Source organism: Lithobates pipiens, unplaced genomic scaffold (genome assembly GCF_037356315.1).
Source record: "Lithobates pipiens isolate NorthernLeopardFrog02 unplaced genomic scaffold, aLitPip1_a1.2 Scaffold_16, whole genome shotgun sequence".
Taxonomy (NCBI): Eukaryota; Metazoa; Chordata; class Amphibia; order Anura; family Ranidae; genus Lithobates; species Lithobates pipiens.
The window spans coordinates 540,319,542-540,343,121 of NW_027507748.1; the positions used below are offsets into that span (position 1 = coordinate 540,319,542).

General features: G+C 43.0%; 1 protein-coding gene across 2 annotated transcripts in view; it reads right to left on the bottom strand.

Annotated features, from left to right (window-relative positions):
• Window positions 1–23,372, bottom strand: part of NCKAP5L (NCK associated protein 5 like) — a 117,378-nt gene extending 94,006 nt beyond the window's left edge. For both annotated transcript variants that reach the window (XM_077483304.1, XM_077483302.1), the window contains exon 1: window positions 23,263–23,372. The gene's annotated coding sequence lies outside the window, so the exon portion shown is untranslated. The remainder of the gene's footprint in view (window positions 1–23,262) is intronic.
• Window positions 23,373–23,580: the final 208 nt, after the last annotated feature.

Sequence of the window (23,580 nt, forward strand, 5' to 3'; positions counted from 1 at the left end):
GTTTTCAATAAAAATACACAGAGGACACTCCAAAAATCCCACAGTACATTCCAAACTCCCACAATGCATTGAAGAAATAGAATGCCGAACACTAATTAACGCGCGTTTATGAGCGTTTATCATCGTTTGTCGTTTTTTGGCGGTGAAAAACGGCACTTTGAACGTGAATTTCTGGCGTTCAGAAAAAAGCCCATAAACTCCACTGCTCATTAAAGCTGAAAAACGTCCATGTGTGCATGGACACATAGGCTAACATAGAGTGGAGTTTATGGGCTTTTACAAAAAACGCCCAAACTCCAATAAACTGCAGTTTATCAGCTCCAGTAGCAGAGGGTGTTAATCAGTTTCAGCTGCTTTAGGGTTAATGAAAACAACAAGTGTACTAGATGGGCAACAATGAGACAACCTCCAAAACAGGAATGCTTTTACAGGTGGAGGCCACTGACTTTCCCCTACTCTTTTCTCACTGTTCGTCACAAATGTTGCATTTGGCTAGGGTCAGTGTCACTACTGGTAGCACGACAAGATACCTGGGCCCTGTAGAAGTTGCACAGGCAGTCCAACTCCTCCAGGATGGCACATCAATACGTCCCATTGTCAGGTTTGCGGTGTCTCCCAGCACAGTCTCAAGAGTATGGAGGAGATTCCAGGAGACAGGCAGTTATTCTAGGAGAGCTAGACAGGGCCCTAGAAGGTCCTTAACCCATCAGCAGGTCCCATATCTGCAACGAACAAGATGAGCAGTGCCAGAGCCCTACAAAATGACCTCTAGCAGGCCACTGGTGTGAATGTATCTGACCAATCAGAAACAGACTTTATGGAGGATGGCCTAAGGGCCAACGTCCTCTAATGGGCCCTGTGCTCACTGCCCAGTACTGTGGAGTTCCATTAGCATTTGCCATTGAACACCAGAATTGTCACGTCTGCCACTAGTGCCCTGTGCTCTTCACAGATGAGAGCAGGTTCACCCTGAGCACATGTGACAAACGTGAAAGGGTCTGAAGAAGCCGTGGAGAATGCTATGCTGCCTGTAACAACGTTCAGCAAGACCGGTTTGGTGGTGGGTCAATGATGGTCTGGGGAGGCATATCCATGAAGGGACACACAGACCTCTATAGGCTAGACCAGTGATGGCGAACCTTGGCACCCCAGATGTTTTGGAACTACATTTCCCATGATGCTCTTGCACTCTACAGTGTAGTTGAGCATCATGAGAAATTTAGTTCCAAAACATCTGGAGTGGCAAGGTTCGCCATCAGTGGGCTAGACAATGGCACTCTGACTGCTATTATCCAAAATCCTTGGACCCATTGTCAGACCCTACGCTGATGCAGCGAGTCCATTTCTATGTGGAAAATTAATAGCTGCACACTCTAAGTATTCTAAAATCCATGTGTGATACTAGGGCATCATTTATTTGGAAAGGTTTGTTTAGAGCAGCCTTTTTCAGCAAGGGTGCCCGAGCACCCTGGAGTGCCTCCTGGGTTCTTCAGGGGCGCCCTGGCAAAATGCCTAAAAAATACCCCAAATTGCCCAAAAATTGTCAACAAGCCAGTGGGTACATCAAGCCTGCCATTTGTGTTACAAAAGGCCACAGGTTTTTTTTTTTGCCGTTTTACAACCTTGGGAACCATGTGGGCCAGCATCCTAACAAGCGATTATGTCGTTGGTTGAGAAGGAGAACCTCTGCACAACATCCTTCCTTGTCCCTTTCCGCTAGCACTGGGGATACGTTAACTGAGTGAGGGAAACACTGGAATATTAGTCGGGGTGCAAAGGTGTATTTGTTTTGTAAGAATAAATGATCTCTAATATTGGGTGCCCTACATGCATGGATGATGCTGAAATGTGTAAAACGGTTAGTTCAGTTATTTACAGTTTTGAATGGGGTGCCTCAAAATTGTGCAAAATTTTAAAGGGTGCCATGACTGACAAGAGTTTGAGGAACACAGGTTTGTGGAACCCTTGCAAGGTTTGGCTGTGGCCAGTAAGATATAAATCAGATTGGGACAAACTTGACAGTGTATTGCCAGCCTCATTCACAATCTACATTGAACATGTACACTGGGCGAAAAGGACCTATGTGTAACAAATCAATGAGGTCATGCTTGGTGGCAGAGATCACTGAAACACTGAGAAAACTCTGTGGCTGAATTTGCCAATCAATATTTCACAAGGTCATTGCACTACATGGCTGAGGAAGGAGATCAGAATACAATAAAGATACAATCAGATTGCAATGAATGGCCAGGATCTGGCTGATCTAATATTGTGTAGTATCTTTTAGGAAAGACCCCACTCTTCTAGTATTTGCTTTGTCGGATGTATGTACGCTTAATAGCTACTGATGTTTTTAACCTAAACTGTGTAAAATTAAGAAGAGGAAATGGTAGTCACATGAAGCTTTAGCCTAGTTAAGTGGGTCTGTACGGAAAAAGTCTTCACTTTGTGACAACTCTATGTTTAACTATCTAAGCCAGCCTTTCTCACTTTTTTAATCATGGAGAAACCCTTGAGATAATACTGAGGTCTCTGGGAACCCCTATTCCGCTCATTAGGCACACCACAAAAACACCAATTAGCACATTAGGCATGACACGCAAGTGGTCAACGAGGCCCAGTTTAGACCTTGTGCAGTGCGAACAAGTGTTCCCACTCATGAATTTTAAAGTGCAATCTACACACAGAAATGCGTGTCACATATAGGGCAGCCCATTCACTTCAATAGGCTGCCCTATGTACGTTGTCATACAAAAGAAGCTCCTGCTGCTTTTCAGGAGACAAGTTTGGCGTGGTTTTTAAATTGCATGTTTTGCCGCGATTGCTGAGGCAGAATCGCACTGCATTTGGGGTGCTATTAAGAATAATGCCACCCACGCGCAAGTCGCACATCCTGGCGTAATTTGGAAGTGAAGAATTTCCTTGCACTATTGGTGCAAGGATGTTTTGGAACTTTTAATACAAAAATGTTAAAGTGGAATTAAACCTACCAAAAAAAAAAAAAGCCTGACAGATAGGATTTTAGGACAGAAGAAACCCTCGTCTCCGATCATCTTAAGCGTTTGTGTAGAGTGAGCTATGATTGCTTTTTTTTTTTTATGGCACCATTTGTGCACATGCACAGGAGTGATGACATGGTAGCCCACTCAACCAAGTGGCTGAAGAGTTGAAAACTCAAAAGGAAGACCAGGTAAAAATGGCATTGCCTGTAGCCAATTGGAGCACTGACAGTACATCCCTGGACAGGATCACTAGCCAATTAAATCTGCCACAACATTCCAATATGTTGTGCACCCTAATACATTATGACTTTGAAAAAAAAAATGTTTGTAAAGGCTTAAATCCTACTTTAACGTGATCATATATTAATATAATCAACAGAGCATACCCCCATATAGTGTGTACTTGCCTCATTCCAAAGCACCTGTTGCGACTCCTGTTTCTAGCTCCCTGCTCTATGTGCAGTGTGACGTCAGATCCCGGCAACCTTGCACCCTGCCTGCTGGAGCTGAGAAATAGCCATTGATCTGCGTTTTAGAAGGCTGTAGAGAAGAGAGGGCTGCAGATAAACATTTATTGTTTAATATCCATGTATCACTTGAAGCCAGTCACTTCAGATATATTTAAGGGTTTATAACCTCTTAGGCTGGCTATACACATTTTCTTTTTTAATTTCCTTTAGATTTACCTTCAACAATGTAGTGCAAGGGCCTGCCTGATTGCACACAATTTGAAAGTGTGCAGGTTTGACCTCATATTATATGGTTTTGGAAAATCTAAAAAGGAAGGAAAAAAAAAAAAAAAACTGTACAAGAGAAAAAAGTATAATGTATGGCCAGCCTTAGAGTTATTGACGCAATAAACAGTGCAACACGAGGAAAGGGAGAATGGGAGAAAGGAGGCGTTGGTGTAGATTTGGGGCAGGGTAGGGGTACCAGTAAGTTAAAGGATTTTTTATTCCCCCCCAGATAGTTTTCCTTTAAAAGTGTAAAATCACTTTAAAAACACATTTAGGAAAGTTAGTCAAAGTAACCTTTCCTTTTCCTTGGTCTTGCTGTGCCCTTAGAGCTTTACTGGGATGGTCATTGGTTCTGCCAGTTCAGATTTCGTGGCTGATGAAGCGATCTTCAGACAAAATGACTACAAGGAACGCATTCAATGCCTGACTCTACATGTGCACTCACAGCCCCCAATCTCCTGCAGTGATAAGGAAGGAACCTGCACATCCCAGGGGTTTAGGAAGATGCTCTGATTCACACAACATTGAAAATGCAGCCTGTTACAAGCAATCAGTATTCAACGTGCTTTTTATTGATTTCTGTAGGTAACAAAAGGAATAAAAAATAAATAAATAAAAAAACACACATCTGAATGGTTATTACTACTTCTGTCAGTCAATGTGTGCAAAACCCTTAAAGTGTATTTCCACCCTTGCAGCCAAATTGGAATAACACTTACCTTATATGTGTTACATGTTTCTATTCACATAGCACAACTAAGAAAACATTTAAAAAGTGCTGCTTACCTCCATTTACTAAAAAAAAAATATCCCATAAAAATCCTACTTAGTTTTCCCCTTCTATGTAATGTTACAGGGGAGGCTTGGGGAGTAGGTTTAGCATAATTAACACTTTCTGTACTGACCTGGCAAATCATTATCAGTTATAAACTAAATGTGCACACGGTCTGTCCTAACAAAGGGTTAAATATATCTAGGCCTGGGTGGTAAGTATATTTAATGTATTAAAATAAATCCCTAGCGTTTCCCTATAGCGTATTGTTCAGCATGTTAATCTGAGCAATTCAAGCTGCCAATAGAGTACTGTGTATAATCCTGCTCTAAAGAAACTAGAAAAAGGTAAAAAAATAAAAATACTATTTTTGTAAATATGAACACAAAACATAGTGAGGAGGAGGAGGGAGGGGGGTCTCAAATTTGGTTACAAAAAGGTGGAAATACTCTTTAAAAGCAAGTAGCAGCCTTCGACAGCCCACTGTATGTAACACGCCATTAGTGTAGGGAGTACTAAAAATATATATATATATATATATATATATAACAAACTATTCATCAGAACCAGATGGATACATTTCTTTTATCCGTCAGGAATAGGTCCCAGGGAATATCAGTTGCGAAGAGAGGTGTATGTCTTTACACCCATCAAGGGGTTAGCATCACATACTAACCAACACCACATACTGGCTCTGGTTTCCATCTCTTTGTTCAACATCTTGATAGAACAGTGTAGGTCTGGGAAAAATAAACATGTTCAGTACATCTTTAGAAAAGATGCACATTTCCCCCATGTTTTATCACTTTATTCTCCAAATACAGTGGGGAAAAAACAAAAACAAAAAAAAAAAACCCATGAGAAATCCAGTAAGCTCCGAATTTCCTGTAGCAAGTTGACAACGCTGTTCAGGAATTCAGTTCAGCATCGAAAAGGCTTCACTGCTGGTTTCCCTTACCACGAATGGCGGCGGCAGCACCAAACAGCCGATCCAAAAATCGTCTGGGGTGCCGACATTGCGGGATCCCTGGACAGGTAAGTGTCCTAATATTAAAAGTCAGCAGCTACAGTATTTGTAGCTTCTGACTTCATTTTTTCATGTGGGCGGGGGCACAGAACTCTGCTTTAAGAGAGATTTGCTCTTTTGGCAGCTAGTGACGTCACTGGCACATGCACTCTGAAGGAACGGCAGACAGATGCCTTTCCTTCAGAGCGCTGTGCCATGGCTGCGATACCCGCACGGATGCGGCTCCGCCATTCAAGCTGCCAGAGCCCACAAACCCCGAAGGAAGACTGAGTGAAGATGGAAGCCCTATCAGCTGTGAGTGAGCTTCATTCTAAGGCAAGTATGCGATGCATACTAGCACATTATGTCATTGCCTAGCAGATAATTATTATTTATTTATTATTTTAAATGCCACTATTTACTACCACTTTAAAAAAGGATAACACATGGGGAATTGTGCATGTACTGTAGAGCTGTACTGAATGTGTTTATTATTTTGCCCAGACCTACACTCTGAAGCGGAGCTTCACCTGGGTTACAAAAAATTAAAAGGCAGCAACCACAAATACAGTAGCTGCTGACTTTTAAGAAACAGATTGTTACCAGTCCATGGAATCCAGTGCTCTCTTCCCAACAGTCAATTCTTCGCCTGAGATTCAAGTCTCCCCACACTGCCATCTTGGATTCTGGAGCAAGCTGCGACTTCCTAATGTCTCAAAGCTGGCCCGCCATTGCACATGCATGAGGCCTGGCAGTGCAGTGGGGCTGGTCCTGCAACCTTCTGGGATGTGCAACATGCCCCAGGAAGCCCCATTTTCACCTGGGTGAAGGAAAAGCAAAAAAGCTACAAGGAAAAAAAAAAAATTTAAAAAATAAAACTGGAGAAGGAGGAAAATTAGCTGCATGTTGCTTTTTTTTGGGCAAGACTGCTTTAACTACCTTCCATTCAAACTGGCTTTAGTGGGTCTTTATTGCCAAGATTTGTAGAGACACTAGATCAATAAGATCCTTTGGGCACAGACTGATGGCCAGGGTTTTTGTACACTGCCAATACATAAAAAAAATAAAATAAGATAAAACGCAAGCTATAATTTATGCCAAAATTGAGGAGTCCCTGGGTGACCAATTACCTTCCAACAGACTGACGCGTCTTTACTGCTCCCCTAAATATGCAACGCTCTTCATTCGGATACTGAGGTGTTGAAGCCTCCTTTTTTCCCCAGCAGCCTCCTGCGATTCCCCACTCCCGCTTTCCTCTTTTACCCCAATATCCTAGACCCCCTCCCTCCCTTTCCTTTACTTTAGTTTCCAAGCCAATCTTATTCTTCTGAGGTCTTTCTTCTTCCTGTTCAAAGGTCCGATAGGGTCAATGACCCATTACATGCACAGGCATGTTACTGTAATATTTGACTTTTCTCTACCATAACACTCCAACAAGTCACTTTTACCCATTTGTTGATTGTATACCGGTCTCATGTGGCTCATCATATATATTTTATTCTTCTATGCCTTGCACCTCAGGAATACATTCCAACAAATCGAACAAGATTTTTTTTTTTAATAAAACAATTGTAAGGACCCAGTTTACATGTAGCATAGAACAGAGTATATTACTACATCTGTAAATTATAGCAGGCATCCTTTTCCAAGTTATCTGATAAATGGACATTTGCATATCCCTTTTATCCTCTGTAAACCTTGAGTTACAGTTATGTACATATTGCAGATATACAACTGGATAGATGATTCATCTCTGTGTTTGTCTATATGATACTTTTTTATGGCTCTAGGTAATCCATATCACATTTGTGTATTGTATATAATTTCTAATGTCATAGGCATTTTTCCCTAGCAGATATGGATGTTCCCTCTTCCCAATTGGGTTTTGCCAAAATTGCCAATTCAGTCTCCATTCTGATCCCCAGATGTTGTTTCCATGGGACCGGATGTTTAGGTTGGCCTGTGGGGAGGATGTGTGATCTGTTTGACGTGTGCTGTGTTGCCTCCGCATTACCATCTGCGCAGAAGCGGAACTGATGGCGACGCATGCGCGCTATAATAGGGACGCCATTGCGTCTCTCTGCGCCATTCCTCCTTGATCGATCTATTGTGGAGCCACGCGCCTTCTCTTTCTAGAGTGACAGTTTTTGGAATCCCTCTGGGACATTTGAACATCTCAATATGAGACTTTTGGATCGGGCTGTCATTGACCTATAAGACATCTTAAGTAAGCATTTATCTTTTTATTAGGTATGGGGCCAACCTCATGGGGAACAAGACTCCAAGCTGACCCCATTTCTCCTGGAATTGAGACTTGTATTCTTCCCAGAGATTTATCATCTCTCTTTTTTGCTTCTTTTCGCCCACAGTACCCTTATTTCAGTGCCCTTTAGGCAATCCATATTTGTTTTCTGGATGGGAACACCTAGCATCCACATGGGGCAGCCCTTTAATGGTCCTAATAAGACATCCATGCTCTCTGGAGGAATGCCTCTGCTAAATATGCACAGTTTTTGTAAGTGCATGTTAAAAGATTAATCAGATGCACATTTATAGGTATGAATTTGTATTAATGCTTTACTAATACAAGCTGTTTTTTCGGCAGTGGTATAATTCTCTGAAGAAGATTCATAACAATAATAATTTTGAAATGCGTTGCTATCCCTCTGCAACATTCCATGTTAGAAACCATGATTTAAAGGGAACAGCAAGTAGATTGGCTGTTTTGAACCATGAAGTGGCAATCCCAATGTGCAATGTCTGCAAATATTCATAAATTGTGCAATGTTGATAATGCTATTCTTAAGATCTCACAACACAATTTTTCTATAATAAAATTACAATTTTTATACGTCAAATTTTCTATATGTATATATTTTTTATTGCCCATAAAATCCCACCATTTGAGATTTCAGATATACAACTGGAATGGCTATTCTACTTGCTCCTTTCTACTCCCCAAAAACAAAAATGTCCCAAGTCAATACACGCAGAGACTGCCAGGGAGGGCCATTGCATGTCCAAATACCACATAAGCAGACTTGTCAAGTCTCTTTAGTAAGCCTAGATTTATTTTACCATCTCTGAAGCCGCGAGGACTACCATCTCAAAGAAAATTACTGGCCACACAGAGCTGAACTTTTCTGTTAACTGTATGTCATGCTTCAGTCAAATGCCACAGAGGAATTTTACCTCCCCAGACACAGATTTATTACTTTCTGCCTTTACATTTCACCCTGCCAGATTTCATTCTGGTCAGAAGATCTACACCGTTGTCTGTAACATGGATGGATGAGCTAGGTGGCAAAACAGAACAAAAGGTCACGGCAGGGGTAGACAAATTAAGGCTGAATTCTGAAGTCAGCACGGGATAATGTTTTTTAAGAGCCAGAGAATATAAACCATTAGAAGCAACAGAAATCATGCTAGAAAGACGGACATTAAAACCCATACTCCACAACCATTTACATTGCGAGGTTTAAAACACTCCATGTTCTCTTAAAAAGAGGTAATCCAGACGGGCTGTGCTTGACTGTCTAATTTCTTCTTTTTCTCTCCCTTTACTTCTTGCTTACCTTAGGCCATTACCTCGACATTTGAATTGCTGAGCATTCAACAGTTTGTCTGAGGCCCCAGGAGCTTGGACCCTAGCTAAATAGAGCGCCCTGAAGGACTCCGACAACTATGGTTGAAGGATGCTCTGCTCACGACTTATAGTTCACCTAACATGCAGTGTGGTCTAGTTGTTTCACACAGATTAGAGTTGCACCGATACTAGTATAGTGTCCCCCTTGTCTCGGATTGGTCAGGATGGAGAGCGGAGGAAGGAGTCGGTAAATCTGTCATTTACAGGCTCCTTCCTTTTCTGAATGCACAGTCACTGACTCTGTGCATTTATAACTGAGCATTGTAAACTATTGACCATGCCTCCGTTTATGAATGGAAAGGAGCTGCCGTTTCCTGTCCATTCATCTTAAATGCAACTGAGGCTGCAGACAAAAAGGATTAGGGAATCTGTGTCCTCAGTCCCTTTCTGTGTGTCAAAGGGGAGATATCAAGGGGTGATAAAAAAAATTTTTTTTAAATAAAATATTTAAATGTAAAATTGTAAAAATAATTGCATATTATTGCCACTGTCACATGACAAAAAAAAAAAAAAAGAAGAAGCAGCATCGGCGAGCATGGGGGGGAGGGGGGGTAATCTTATTGCGAAGTACTTGGAAAAAAAATAAAAAAATAAAAAAGGATCGGTACTTAGTGCACACAGGGGCAACACGTCTGAGGCAACCTGGTCGCAACCTGAGCATGCACCACAGCGCAACTTACAAGGCGACTTCAAGTTGCCTCCTCCAGGACAGGCGACTTTCCAGTGGCCAAACAACAATCAGCGCCGTGGGAGGGAGGGGTTTACCTAAGAAAATAATTTTCTCTTCCTGTATTGTTGCTTCAGTTAAGGCACGATCCGACTTTGGAGGCGACTTCCATTGAAATCAATGGGTACAAGTCACCTAGAAGTCGGAGCGACTTCAGTAGTGTGCATTAAGATGGCTCTCATGCACTTCAATGGAATTTCTGATGTCAAGCAACTTGAGGTCTGACAAGTCGGATCCCAAGTCGCGGTAGTGTGAACCGACACTTATACTCTTTAAATAAATAAAAAAGTGGTATCGGTGCAACCCTAAACACAGATGTAATATATTGTTACTTTTTAATTGGTTTAAGGATATTGAAAACAGGTGAAACAATGGGCCCTAGAATATATTTGGCTAGTTTAAATGTTTTGCTCTTCAAATTACACCAACGGAACAATACAACTACCTCTACCTTTTCTAGTGACCTCATGTTTTGTGCGACAAAATGTTTAAATAATTTATACGTAAGGATATATGTAGTTTGTACTTCTCTTAAAATAAAATTATTGGAAGGAAAAAGGCACTCCACAAACAAATTGGGAGGATGTCAAGCAAAGGCAAGTCTGCACACAAGGTCAAAAAAGCAAATAAACAGAGGTTCAAAGCCTTCCCCCACTGTATTCAAAACTAGAGTTTACCCAAAACATAAGTTGCCCCAAATATGTTGTTCAACTATCTGCCCCAGGTGCTTTTGAAAAGACAAAGAGTACCAACTGCATGCCATGAAAATTGGCTGCACTCTGTATAGTGTTATTTGTTAAAAAGCTTTTTTTCACTGTATTTCTCGAGTAACAGTACATTTTCTTTTATTCTCCTTTGGCCATAAGTCAGTCAAAGTGGGCTATTGCCTGCTATCAGCTAAAAGGGGCAGAGCTGTGCCAGGCTCAGAAAGGATCCTGACAATAACATCGGGATCCATCCGACTGCCTGACAGATAGCTCCGCTACTCAGCAGGCAGGAGCCAGAGCCAGATGTACCTGTCCCCTCCCCAGCCTGGCTGATGGAGGAGCAGACCAGAGAACAGTGACTGGGGAAAATAGGGGGGCGTACATTACTCTATCCACTTTGTTAGTGTGAATAAATAAATCAGTTTTTTTTTGTCAGGAAAAAAAAAGAAGAAGCCAACTGTGTATGGAGAGCTGTAGGATCACACAGATGCAGCAGCATAGGGGTGAGTCTGTAGTCTTGTTTTTTTAACCAATCCCAAATTTCTCCTATAAGCCTCTGAATGACTAACGCAGGAAATGTATAAGCAGGAAGACAGAATGGATTATGAAGGGTCAGGGAAAGAAGTCTTTAAAAGGGCCCATAGTTGACCTCAAATTATTCAATATTCATGAGAATTCATGAGAAGGCACTGCATCTATAGACAGTCAGAAGAAATGTGTACTATCTGATATACAAGGCACTGGCATATAGGACGCGTAGACCCATAGCTTAAGGTAGATGTAAACCCTCACCCAGTGAAGGGAACAACCTCAGATGATACACAGAGATGAAACAAATCTCCGTATAAGTTTAGCATGTATATCTGCTGTCTTCATCCGTATATATCCTTTAGAAGGTGCCCTTTGTGTTACAGATTTTCTCTTCCTGGTCACCACTGAGGGCGGATTGTTGGCATACAGCAAAGGATAACTGATTGGATGAAAGGCACATACCCCCTCTCCACATTGGCAAAGCAAGAAAGGAATGTGCAGAGCTCTGCTCTGAGACGGCAAGCTGTCTGTTAATCTATAACAACCTCCCAGAAACAACTTCAGGCTGCTGTCTTGGAGAAGACGGAGCTATCAGGCTGATAACAGAGGAACTGAGGAGGAGAAAGCCACGGTTTCTCTTTTAAAGAGATTAAAAAAAAACAAAAAAAACAACACACTGCAAGCAAATGAAATTTATAAATATATAAATATATATATATATATTCTCCAGCTCAAATTTTATGAACTGGGTTTACATTCACTTTAAGATTCCTATAGATATGAGGAGTGTCAAGCAGTCAGGAGGTTATGATGAAGCGTGAGTAAAATGTGAAATGCGTCAAACTTGATGTCTGTGTGTACCAATGTCCTGCTTTTAAACTGAAAAAATAAGATGATGTTTAACTACAATCTGTGTGGTGTGAGCTGTGCAGTCATTAAGTCTCACTTTTTGTAGGATAAATGCCATGTAAGGGTTACCTCTAGATGCCAGCTGTATTTTTTTGCAATATAGAATCTCCCTATCGTTTTGTGCATGTGCATCTCAAACATGGAGTAATATTCATGCAAACAAAAACACAAAGCAAAAAAAAATAAAAAACAAAAAACCTCCCTGCCCATTTTTAATATCCAAGATTTAATCAACTCCCACAGGTTGTTCTGACTGCTGAGCTCCCATGTTCAAAATTTCTACATCAGCATTCCTACAGCCACATGCCAGAGATCACCACGGCAATACCATCAATCTTCTATTCCCATGAGAATGGCTTTTTTTATCTAGATCTTTTATACTTGCGGTTACAGTTTGAACATAGTTATGTGACCCTCAGGAACAAAGTAAGGGGCTCATACACCATACATTGTTTGACCTTAGCCAGCATTAGCCCGAAGAACAGGAGATTCAGCAAGCATCTACAAAGCCCTTGAAGCATCCTTCCGTCTCAAGATGGGAATGCTGGCTGTTCATTTAATCAAGGCTTTAGTAAAGCTTTAGGTTCTTCAGCACTGCTTACGAACGTTTTAAAACTACAGTCAACATTGACATTGCGGTCTATATTCAGCACTGGGCGGCTGCTAAAGGGTGTCTAGTAAAATTAATATTCGCTTGTAAAATGTTTTGTAAGCTCAGATTAAGCCTTTATTTTTAAAAATCAGCACAAGGGACCACACGATACTTCTATTCAGTGCTGGCTTTGGCTGCTTTAGTTGAAATCCAAAGTCCTCTTTAGCCCCGTACACACAAATCGGAAATTCGGCCAGCAAAAGACCGATGATCGCTCTTGGTCTGAAAACGTGACCATGTGTATGCTCCATCGGACTTTTGCTGGCCAAATTCCCGCCAGCAAAAGATTGAGAGCATGTTCTAAATTTTGCGGTCGGAAAAAGTTCCGATCGGAAATTCCAATCATCTGTAGCAATTCTGACGTGCAAAATTCCTGCGCATACTCGGAAACAATTTGACGCACGCTTGAAAGCATTGAACTTCATTTTCTCAGCTCGTCAGAGTGTTGTACTTCACCGCATTATTGATGGTTGAAAGTTCAGTGAACTTGTGTGACCGTGTGTGTGCGCAAGCCAAGCTTGAGCGGAATACCGTCTGAAAAATCTTGGCTATTTTTTTTCCAGACGAAATTCCACTCATGAATATGGGGCATTTGCCTTCCCCCAGTACCTCTGCAACAGTAATCTTGTGGTGCTACTGGGGTTATTATAGCCGCTGGACCTGTCAAGAGTGCCAACCATGCTTGTCCCCAACATCCTCTTTTCCATTCATAGCAGCTGTACTATAGCTTCAATTAATGAAAAGCAATCCTTGCTCACCTTCTTACCCCCTTTACCTCCCACAAAGTCATATGCAGTTTATCACACTATCTCTACTTCTTGGGGGTTTCACCCCCTCATATATTGTATTCCCCTAGTATGCAGAACTCACCTCTCCTCCCCAACGCTGTATTCCTGGCCTAGGCCGACAAGGCCCAGGCCAGCACGGAAAGAGTCCCTGCCGGCTTGCGCTACACTGTTAGTGTAGCGCCAGTCTCATGGGGTAGGCTCGGCTGAGAGGCAAATTAGTCTAGCACTCCCATAAAGCGGCCGCTTTGCTTCCGGTATGCAGGCGGCCGGCATTCTGCAGCTGTGGGGGGGGGGGGGGTGCTTCTAAGTGGTGTGGTCTTGACAGGAAGGGATGGGTCATTTAAAATTAGGGGGTACACAAGTTTAGTCAGGCCTAGGGCAGCACAAAACCTGGTATTGCTCCTACCCGCCTTGGTGGGAATAGACAGTTTACTGTTTTTCTCAAAATGTTAAAAGGGGGCCTACATGTTGCCACGAGGTTATATTGAATTTCTTAATTTTTGGGATATACTGTATGTGTACGATGAGCTACGGCTTACTATGTACCATTGGAAAACAAAATATTTGTCTGATATATTTGTGTTTTTATGCTAAAAAAATTTTTTAGAAATAATCTCTCTCATAGAGATATAGAGATATATATTATACTGTATATCCCACCAACCTACATTCATTTTTCATTAGTGGAGCTGAAGTAAAGCCTCTATGAATGGGTGAGGGAAACGGAAAGAGTGGGCATAGTCAGCACTCTTGATAAGTGTCTGACAGTCCCAGTGGCACCAATATCGCTGCGGGAGGTATGGGGGGGGGGGGGGGGGTGTCAGAGGACTTCAGAGCGTCAGATTCCAACTAAAATAGCAGCACAAGACACACTTCACATTAAATGAAAGTACACACCCTTAAATTGGGCTTTAAACTAGGTCTATGTGCATAAGGCCTAAACAGTAGCATTTAAGGTCCTAAGGTACAGTAATCTGTCACAATGGTCTTATACAGAAACTGTGCAATTGTCAGACAATGCCTACAAACCTGAGTGAATCCTAATCAAGATCACCTATATTCCACATTTACAGGAGAAGATATTCACATGTACATGATGTAACAGCACAGTTGTAAAGTGGTTAGCACATACATCCAGCCGCACTAGGGTCACTGGTTTCGATCCCACCACAGCACTACCTGCCTGGAATTTGCATGTTCTCCCTGTGCCTGCGTGGGTTTCCTCTAGGTACTCCTGTTTCCTCCTACGCTCCAAAGACATGCTGGTAGGTTAATTGACTCCTGTCTAAATTGACCCTAGTATATGTGTGTATGAATGCAAGTTAGGGACCTTAGATTGTAAGCTCCATGAAGTCGGGTACTGATGTGAATGTAATTATATATAGCATTGAGTAAATTGACGGTGCTATAAAAATGCACAGATTACTGTATAAATGTCACTGGCAGGGAGGGGGTTGCCACTACGGGGGGCAATCAAGGGGTTAACTGTGTTCCCTGGTGTGTGTTCTAACTGTAGGGGGAGGGGACTGACTATAGGAGATGACAGGTCGTGGTTTCTAGCTATTAGGAACCCACGATCTGCATCTCCTTTCCTCACAGAACAGGTGTTCTGCCTACCGTGCCCACGATCGCACGTTGCCAGAGGCAATTGCGACCGCTGGTCATGAGCATCGGCACCCCATGCTATCCCACTTAAAGGAGACTACGTACAGCTATGATGGTTTTGCCGTATCGTGCCGACCTGCCACAGTATAATGACGGGAGCTGGTAAGTGGTAAAGCATATGCATGAGCTGGAATGGCCCAGTCAAAGTCCAGACCTAAATCCAGTTGAGACTCTGTAGCAAGACTTGAAAATTGCTGTTCACAGACAGACACTCGCCATCCAATCTGACAGAACATAAGCTATTTTGCAAAGAACAATGGGCAAAAATATCACTTTAGCTGTAAAGCTGGTAGGGACCTCCCAAAAAGACTTGCAGCTGTAATTGCAGCAAAAAGGTGGTTTTACAAAGTATTGACTCAGGGGGCTGAATACAGATGCACACCACACTTTTCACATATTTGTAAAAACAAAATTGAAATACATACATTGACTGGTCTCTTCTAATCAGGTAGACATCTCCTGCGCCGCACATAACAATGGCTGACAGCCTTTCTATTGTAAGAATATTTGTTCACAAAAGAGGTCCCGCAGAGCGTATATATAGTTGTTACAGGAAGATTGAATGATAGAATGAAGTCAAACACTGCTATTGTTTTATGGATCTCCAAATGGTATCTGAACACTACAAGGAAGGGGTTTATTCTGCTATTGTTTATTCAGAAAAGGCATATGTGCGCCTAAGCCAGAAAATGAAAAACAAGCTATATTTACCTGAAGGCGCCTATGTGAAAGCGGATCTGTAGGAGGCTCACACCACAAAGATGACCTATAGGACAATTCAAGTGCACCTGTTTGGTAGTAAACAATGACACAAGGGAGTAAAAGCAGGGAAGGGTTCTATCAATGGTGAAGGGTGGTGTTCAATGTGCACCTGTTGTAGTAGACGCCATCCTGAAAGAGGGGTGGGTAGGGAATGAAGACCTGGTGTTTTTTTTTCTTTTCCCTAGGCTGACAGGAATGCAAGAAGTCTGCATTCTGGACATTCGTCCTTGGGATCATACAGTGCTAAATATTAGTACAACTCGGCACAGTGTATGGCAGACATTTTTTAAGATCTCAGGCTTTTATAGGCTGTTGGCAGTGGGACCCATGCCTTTCGGCCTACAAAAACACTACAATCTGGGGCCTTCATTGTTTGTTTGCAGCAGTCACTCAATACAACACATGAAGGCAATACTTTTATCCGTGTCTAAAACAAGTACTCCTATAACACACAAGGAAAGAAAAGAAACGTGTATATATTGCTACAATTTACTTTCCAGCAGTAGTAAAGATTGGATTCACACCACATCTGTTGCATTAAGCATGCGTTGATGAATGCTAAATGCACTTTATTTGCATTTACAAGACCCAAATTATATTATTTTTCATTTCTTAAAGCGGGGTTCCACCCTAAAGTAGAACTTCCGCTCATCGGAACCCCCCCCCCCCCCCCCGGTGTCACAGTTGCCACCTTTTAGGGGGCAGGGGGGTGCAGATACCTGTCTAAGACAGGTATTTGCACCCACTTCCACGGGAGTCTATGCCTCTTCCTGTCCCAGCGCGCTGTCTGCTGGGACACACACGGATCCCAGAGACAGCGCGGACCATTCCTATTGCGCTGCGTGACTCGTGCATGCACAGTAGGGAACCGGGAAGTGAAGCTGCAACGCTTCACTTCCTGATTCCCTCACCTAGAATGGCGGCGGCAGCAGCCGAGAGCCGATCGATCAGCCTCGGCTGCCGACACCGCTGGATCCTGGGACAGGTAAGTGTCCATTTATTAAAAGTCAGCAGCTGCAGTAATTGTAGCTGCTGGCTTTTAATATTTTTTATTTATTTTTTTTACAGTGAAATCCCTCTTTGAGGTTCAGAAGTTTTTTGTTTTTGTTTTTTTACCTTAATGCATTCTCTACATTAAAGTGGAGGTCCTGTCATTTTTGTGGTTATTAAAATTCAGTAGCTACCAAAAGTATAGCCGCTGACTTTTAGCCTAGGTTAACGCTGCTGCAGGACTGAAATCGTGCTAGTTCAGCTGAACCCGCATGTCAGTCCGACTTTGGGGCCATTTCAGAGACATCTGTGCGGATTCCTGCACAGATGTCTTGAAATTGCACCCGATGTCACTTAAAATAGTACAGAAACTACTTTTGGGAATCTGTGTGGCACCGCAAAGTCTGTCGCACCAATTCGGACAGTGCTATTGCCAGCAATAGCCGCCGATTTGGTATGCAATTTTATATGACAAATCGCATCAATGTGAACCTGGGCTTAATAAAACACACACACACACACACACACACACACACACACACACACACACACACACACACGTCCCATGATCCAGCGATGTGGCCGCTCGAACCCTCGCTTCTCTCCCTGGCACCAGCATTATAACTGTGGGCACCTGGCTGCGACAGCTTGCGGCTTCACAGCTGGGTGCACACGCGCAAGCCGTGCTGCGCTTCCTGAATGGTTAGGCAATTTTCCGGTCCTGGAATATTGCAAGGAGGAAGGGGGAGAGGAGAACTTCCACTCGGATCGCCTAGGCGGTGGAGGAATGCTTAAAGTGGAATTTTCCCTTTTAAAGGTGGAGCTCCACTTTAAAGTAAAAACCTTCCGCTGCTTGCTTTTACTTAAGGCTGTGTTCACACTGCTGCGGCTAGGAGATCCGGATGTGATTCACACCGCACTGCAGTGCAAATCTCATCTGATCTCTGTGCGATGCGAGTACAGATAGTATGGCTGAATTCGCATCGCACCCGCTCCAAACTCGCACAGGACCCTTTTTTTGGTCCGCAGCAGAATCGGATCGCATGGGTGTTCACACCATGCGATCCGATTCCTGTCCGAGTTTGCAGATCGCACTGCGATATGCGAACTGATCTGGGGGTGTCATTAAGGTTTCACTGACACTCCCAGCAGTCCGCATAGGGCAGTGTGAACTGCTGGCGGGAGGCATGCGATGCGGGAACCCGCCGCGGATTCGCGGCGTTCCCACATCGCTTCAGTGTGAACCCAGCCTTAAAGTGGAGCTCCACAAGCAGCTCCCCCTAAGGCCTCATGCACACTGGATGTTAAAATAACATTATAAAAACAGCAGTAGCTTTGCAGTTTAGTTTTTCCAACCTAAACATTTTTTGCAATAGCGTTTTTATTAGCATTTTTCCGCATTAGTGGCTTTTTTTAATTTATTTTTTTTAATGGATCAATAACATTAAAAAATTAGGCTGGTGAGACAAGTTTTTCAGTGTTTGATATTAATGCATTTTTACAGCTGAAACTCTCAGAACCCAGTATTTTTTAAAGCCAAATAACACCCCATCCAAAAACTGCTGATAACAGCCTGTGTGCATGGACACATATGATAACATGATGGGGAGTTTGACTGTAGAAAAAAAAAAAAAAAAAAAAAAAACACAAAACACACAACACACAACACACACACACACACACACACACACACACACACACACCTGAAGCGAAAAACAGCTGCTTTAAAAACGTCCAGTGCGCATGAGGCCTTATACTTACCTGAGCCTGATCTTGATCCAGCAATGTGAACGACAGCAAAGGCTCTCTTCTCATTAACTCAGACATTGCTGCTGCAGTCACTCACGGCCAGTGAGGAGGAAGCAGGGGGTAACATGCGTGTTTGATGCATGTTAAACTCCATTAATATCCATGTTTTTTTTTAGTTTATTTTTTAACATGTTGGTGTATGTTTTTTTTTCTAAGCAGAATCCAAAATATTTGGTCTTTTTGCAATGTGCTGCAACGCAACTGAGTAGGCAGCGCTACATTTACTGCAGCATGTTCCGTTTTCCTCCAAGCGCACATCAACGCAGTGTGTCAGTGTGACATGGGCTTATTGCAAACAATGGGTTTCATCTTATTGCACTGGGCCAGCAATACAGTCCAACAGACGTGGTGTGAATGAGCCCTAATGGCGTTGCCTTGATGCGTTGCACTGTATTTAAAATCAGATGAGATTACATTGTGGAAACAGAGATGTGTTTGATAAGTTATGATCATAAGGTATGATCGTGCCTAAACGATTGATCAAAAGTCCAAAGATAGGATTGTGTCTGAACTGAAAATCTACTTCCCCATGTGCGGCAAATCGATTAAATGAGCTGTAAATTACAGATTGATTATTCCCATTTAAAGAATTTGAAAAAAAAATAAAAAAAATGTGTGTATGGTCACCAATAGAGCACTCATGAATGGAGATTGTACAGCCATCTATTATTATTATATAGGATTTATATAGCGCCGACAGTTTACGCAACGCTTTACAACATTAGGGTAAACATTACAATACAATTCAAGACAGGGGGAATCATAGTCCTCGGTGGTCACAGGGCATTCCACAGCCCAGATTATTACGATTATAATTTCTAATTGTAACTGTATTACTTTTGTAACATTTAAAACAAGAACAAATACTAGGATTTGCACATAGCCTGCAAAGCCAGAGCATGTGTTAGCTGAGGTCTGGCAATAGAAAAATATGTATTTTACAAGGGGCTAGGCTATAAATACCGGTTCTGTCCATGGAAATGTGGAATAGCTGGAAACAGTTCATTTTTGTTTTGAGAAGTATATATATATATGAAGTGTGTTTTCCTTTCTCCAAAATCTGGGCTCGCTAAGCATGTAGGTGGAGCAAGGAAGGTTTCAGTTCTCTGTACAGAAATAAAAATAGCTGGCCAATTTACAGCCGAGAAAAAAAAAAAAACGCTCTACATATTGCTTGTTTCTTCACAAAAAAAAAAAAAAAAAAAAAAAAAAAAAAAGACAGCTGCTACCAATATTCCTGATGTGCACCGTACACCGACCAAGCTGAAAGGCGGGCGCTTACTGGCACATCTCCGTGACTGTGCAGGCAAATACACTAAATAAGATGACATCAGGGGTTAAGAGGGTTTCTCAGCATTCCAGTGGTAATGAACAGTGTCCGTTGGGTAAGACACCCCATAAAGTGTTACTCACAGCACTGTCACTGCAGGGGGAGCAACTGTAGCCCAGGGGCATTAGAATCTGGTTCTATAGCACATTTATCACTCATGTCCAAATTATATTCCAAACAGAATAAAGCAATTTTAATTGGCTTTTTAGAAGAGATAAGTGGAACCTCTACAACTGAAATACAAATTCATACATCAATCAAGTCTATTCTGCCTCCACACCCCCCCCCCCCCAAAGTTTTGGGGCTTTACTTTTTTTTGGGAGCGGGTACCTAGTTTTGACCTAGGCCAGTAATGGAGAACCTTGGCACGCCAGATGTTTTGGAACGACATTTCCCATGATGCACATCCATGCTGCAGTGTACTTGAGCATCATGGGAAATGTAGTTCCAAAACATCTGGGGTGCCAAAGTTCGCCATCACTGACCTAGGCGATCCATGTGGAAGTTTGCCCCCTCCTCTGCCCACAGCCCCTTGGGAGACATTCACAGGTCACAGAAGGCAGCAGGACCATACACAAAGTGAATGCGCAGTAGGAAGCTAGCTGTGAAGCTGTAAGGAATCACAGCCGGTTTCCCTAAGACCAGTGAAGAACCAGCCCAGGTGAGGACAGCACTGGATCCTTGGACAGATAAGTATCCATTTATTAAAAGTCAGGACCTACAGTATTTGTTACTGTGGACTTTTCATTTTTTTTCTAGACCCTATTTAAAGCAGTATTAAACCCAGCCCAAAACAACAATTTTATATATCGTACGTTACCAGTTTTTAGAAATGCTGGCTGCATTCTCTTTTAAGATTTGTTCCCTTATTTTAACCAGGTGATCTGGCCGGTCACTAGCATGAGTACTGCCCCACCATCGCCCTCAGCGGAAGGCATGGTGCCCCACCATCGCCCTCAGCGGAAGGCATGGTGCCCCACAATCGCCCTCAGCGGAAGGCATGGTGCCCCACAATCGCCCTCAGCGGAAGGCATGGTGCCCCACAATCTCCCTCAGCGGAAGGCATGGTGCCCCACAATCTCCCTCAGCGGAAGGCATGGTGCCCCACAATCTCCCTCAGCGGAAGGCATGGTGCCCCACAATCGCCCTCAGCGGAAGGCATGGTGCCCCATCATTGGTATCAGTGGGAGGAATGGTACATCATTAGTATCAGTGGAAGGAATAGTACCCAATCATTGGATGGAATGGTACCTCCTCTTTGGTGTCAATGTGGTGCCCCAAGGGCAGGATTAAGACAGGCAAAGGGCCACACTTGGCCTGCAGGCCGCAGCTTGGAGTCCACTGGAATAGCAAGTTGATTTGACTAATGAATTAAAGCCAAACTTCAGCTAACACTCTTTATTAAGCAGTTAGAGCTTCTCTTTTTATTTATTTTTTTATTTTTTTTATCATCCTTTTGGAAAAAAATGTTTTGCATAAATAAAAGCTGATCATTGAAAGCACCACTGTCTTTGTTAAATGGTCTGTCTCAGCCCTCTAAATAACAATGTTGCTGGACAACAGTCTATTGAAAAACAACAGGACTTTCTGGCAGGATTATACAGGTAAAAAAAAAAGCAGCTACCACATCTAAGAATTAGCAAGCTGCAACATAGTACATTTTTGAGTTTAAGGGCTGGTTCACACCAGATGCAGTCCAGCGCCCAGCGCGTTTTTATTCTGTATCAAAAATACAGCAATGTTTATCATGGATTCCACTAGGCCTAGTTTACATCAGTGCAGTCAACAACAGCAGAACATGTTGCATTTTTTTTTGTATAGAATGCATCTGGAATGCAGCAAAATGCATAATAAAAATGCACCAGAAGAACCTACGTCAACAATTGAGATTAAGAAATTTAAATAAATAAATAAGGGGGGGAAGCGCACTGACACATCAAAAACATGTATGCAGAAGTGCATCTGGAATGCAGAAATCGTGGTGTGAACCATTCCTGAATGTAACTTGATTTTGCAGACATTGTTCTGGGTTATTTGTTATTCCAGACTGAAGTGGTGGTATTACAAGTGACAGTTGATCATATCGTCCTATGGAATTCCTGGGAAAGGAAGTCAGCTGTGTGTAGGAAAATAGATCCCCCATAATAGCACATTAACCTCAAATACCTTCACTTCTGATAAGCTCCCAGGACAAGGACAGAATAGCTTCATCTAGCTCAGAAGATTTTGAGTAATCTCAGATATACAGACTAGCATGCATTGCATAGACTTAGTGCTATGATGTGCCATTTCAGAAAACCTAAATAAAAAGGACGCAGGACTCATCAGGGATACGTGGAATAGAAACGCCAAACAAGACTGACAGCAAGTGAACCCAACATTTAACAATGACAGCTGTTCTCCCTCATGTCACAGCTTGCGCAACTGGTGCAAAAAAAAAAAAAAAAGTAACAAACCCCCAACAACACCACACTGTTACAATGACAACATCTGCTTTTCGGGCAACTTCCAGACTTGTGTAGCTGAATGCATGTTGTGCAACTTCCCACATCAAGGGTTAGGCTGCCAAAAAGGGCCATTCCAGAGACACTGGCAGGATCAATGAGTAATTTCCCAATTTCCCTTTGGGATTAACAAAGTATTCTTTATTATCACATCATAATATTTTCCTTCAGAAGACGCACTTTCTGCGTTTGCATGAAGATAACAGCGACTATCACTCTGCAAAACTGAGATTTTTTTTCTGCAAATAAAAAAAAAAAAAAAAGAACCATTTTCCCTATAAGAGTATTGATCAGAGATGAGGCCATGGAGATGACATGTTGATTTCTATGTGAGGCTGGTGGACAGCAGATGGTCAGAGATTGCTGAGCTGTTTGTGGATCAGACAGGAGTGGATTCCCAGGCCCAGATCTGAGTGTGATGAGCCTTACAGGGGACTCTGGATGCATTTCATATACAAGGAGGAGATGATGGCAGAGCCCCCATCATATCACCAAGGCATCCTCCTGATCACTCATCCCATACCTGCCTATACACAATGGACCCTCCCCCTGCTCCCCCCCATCTCCTGTACACAATACCTCTTCCCATCACAGACACTGTCCATGGCTGGCATTGTGTCTGTGCCTCTTACCCCCTGACTGAAGACACCCGCCCACCAATCAGTCCCAACACTTCTCCTACACACCCCGCCGGTCAGAACGACCGCCCCTCCCCTCCATCCTACCTCCGATCGCCGACCCGCACTCCCGATCCGGTGCTGCTTGCAGTAGAAGTCCCTGCACAAGCTACACTGCGAGCCAGGAGCAGCCGCGGCCCGTGACGTCACGGGTTTAAAGCGCCAGCCCCGGCCCCCTCCTGAGCAGCCAATCAGAGGAGGACTGGAGCAGCGCTCCCCAGATGTTTCCCATTTGCAGCGCGGAGCATCCTGGAGGTGTGAGGGGGAGGGGAGGAGGCGCGCCAAGTTCGGGCACCAGGACAGATGTGCGCCTCTCATGTCACCACACAGGTAAGAGGAGAGCTGTGTACTCCGCATTGCCAGGCA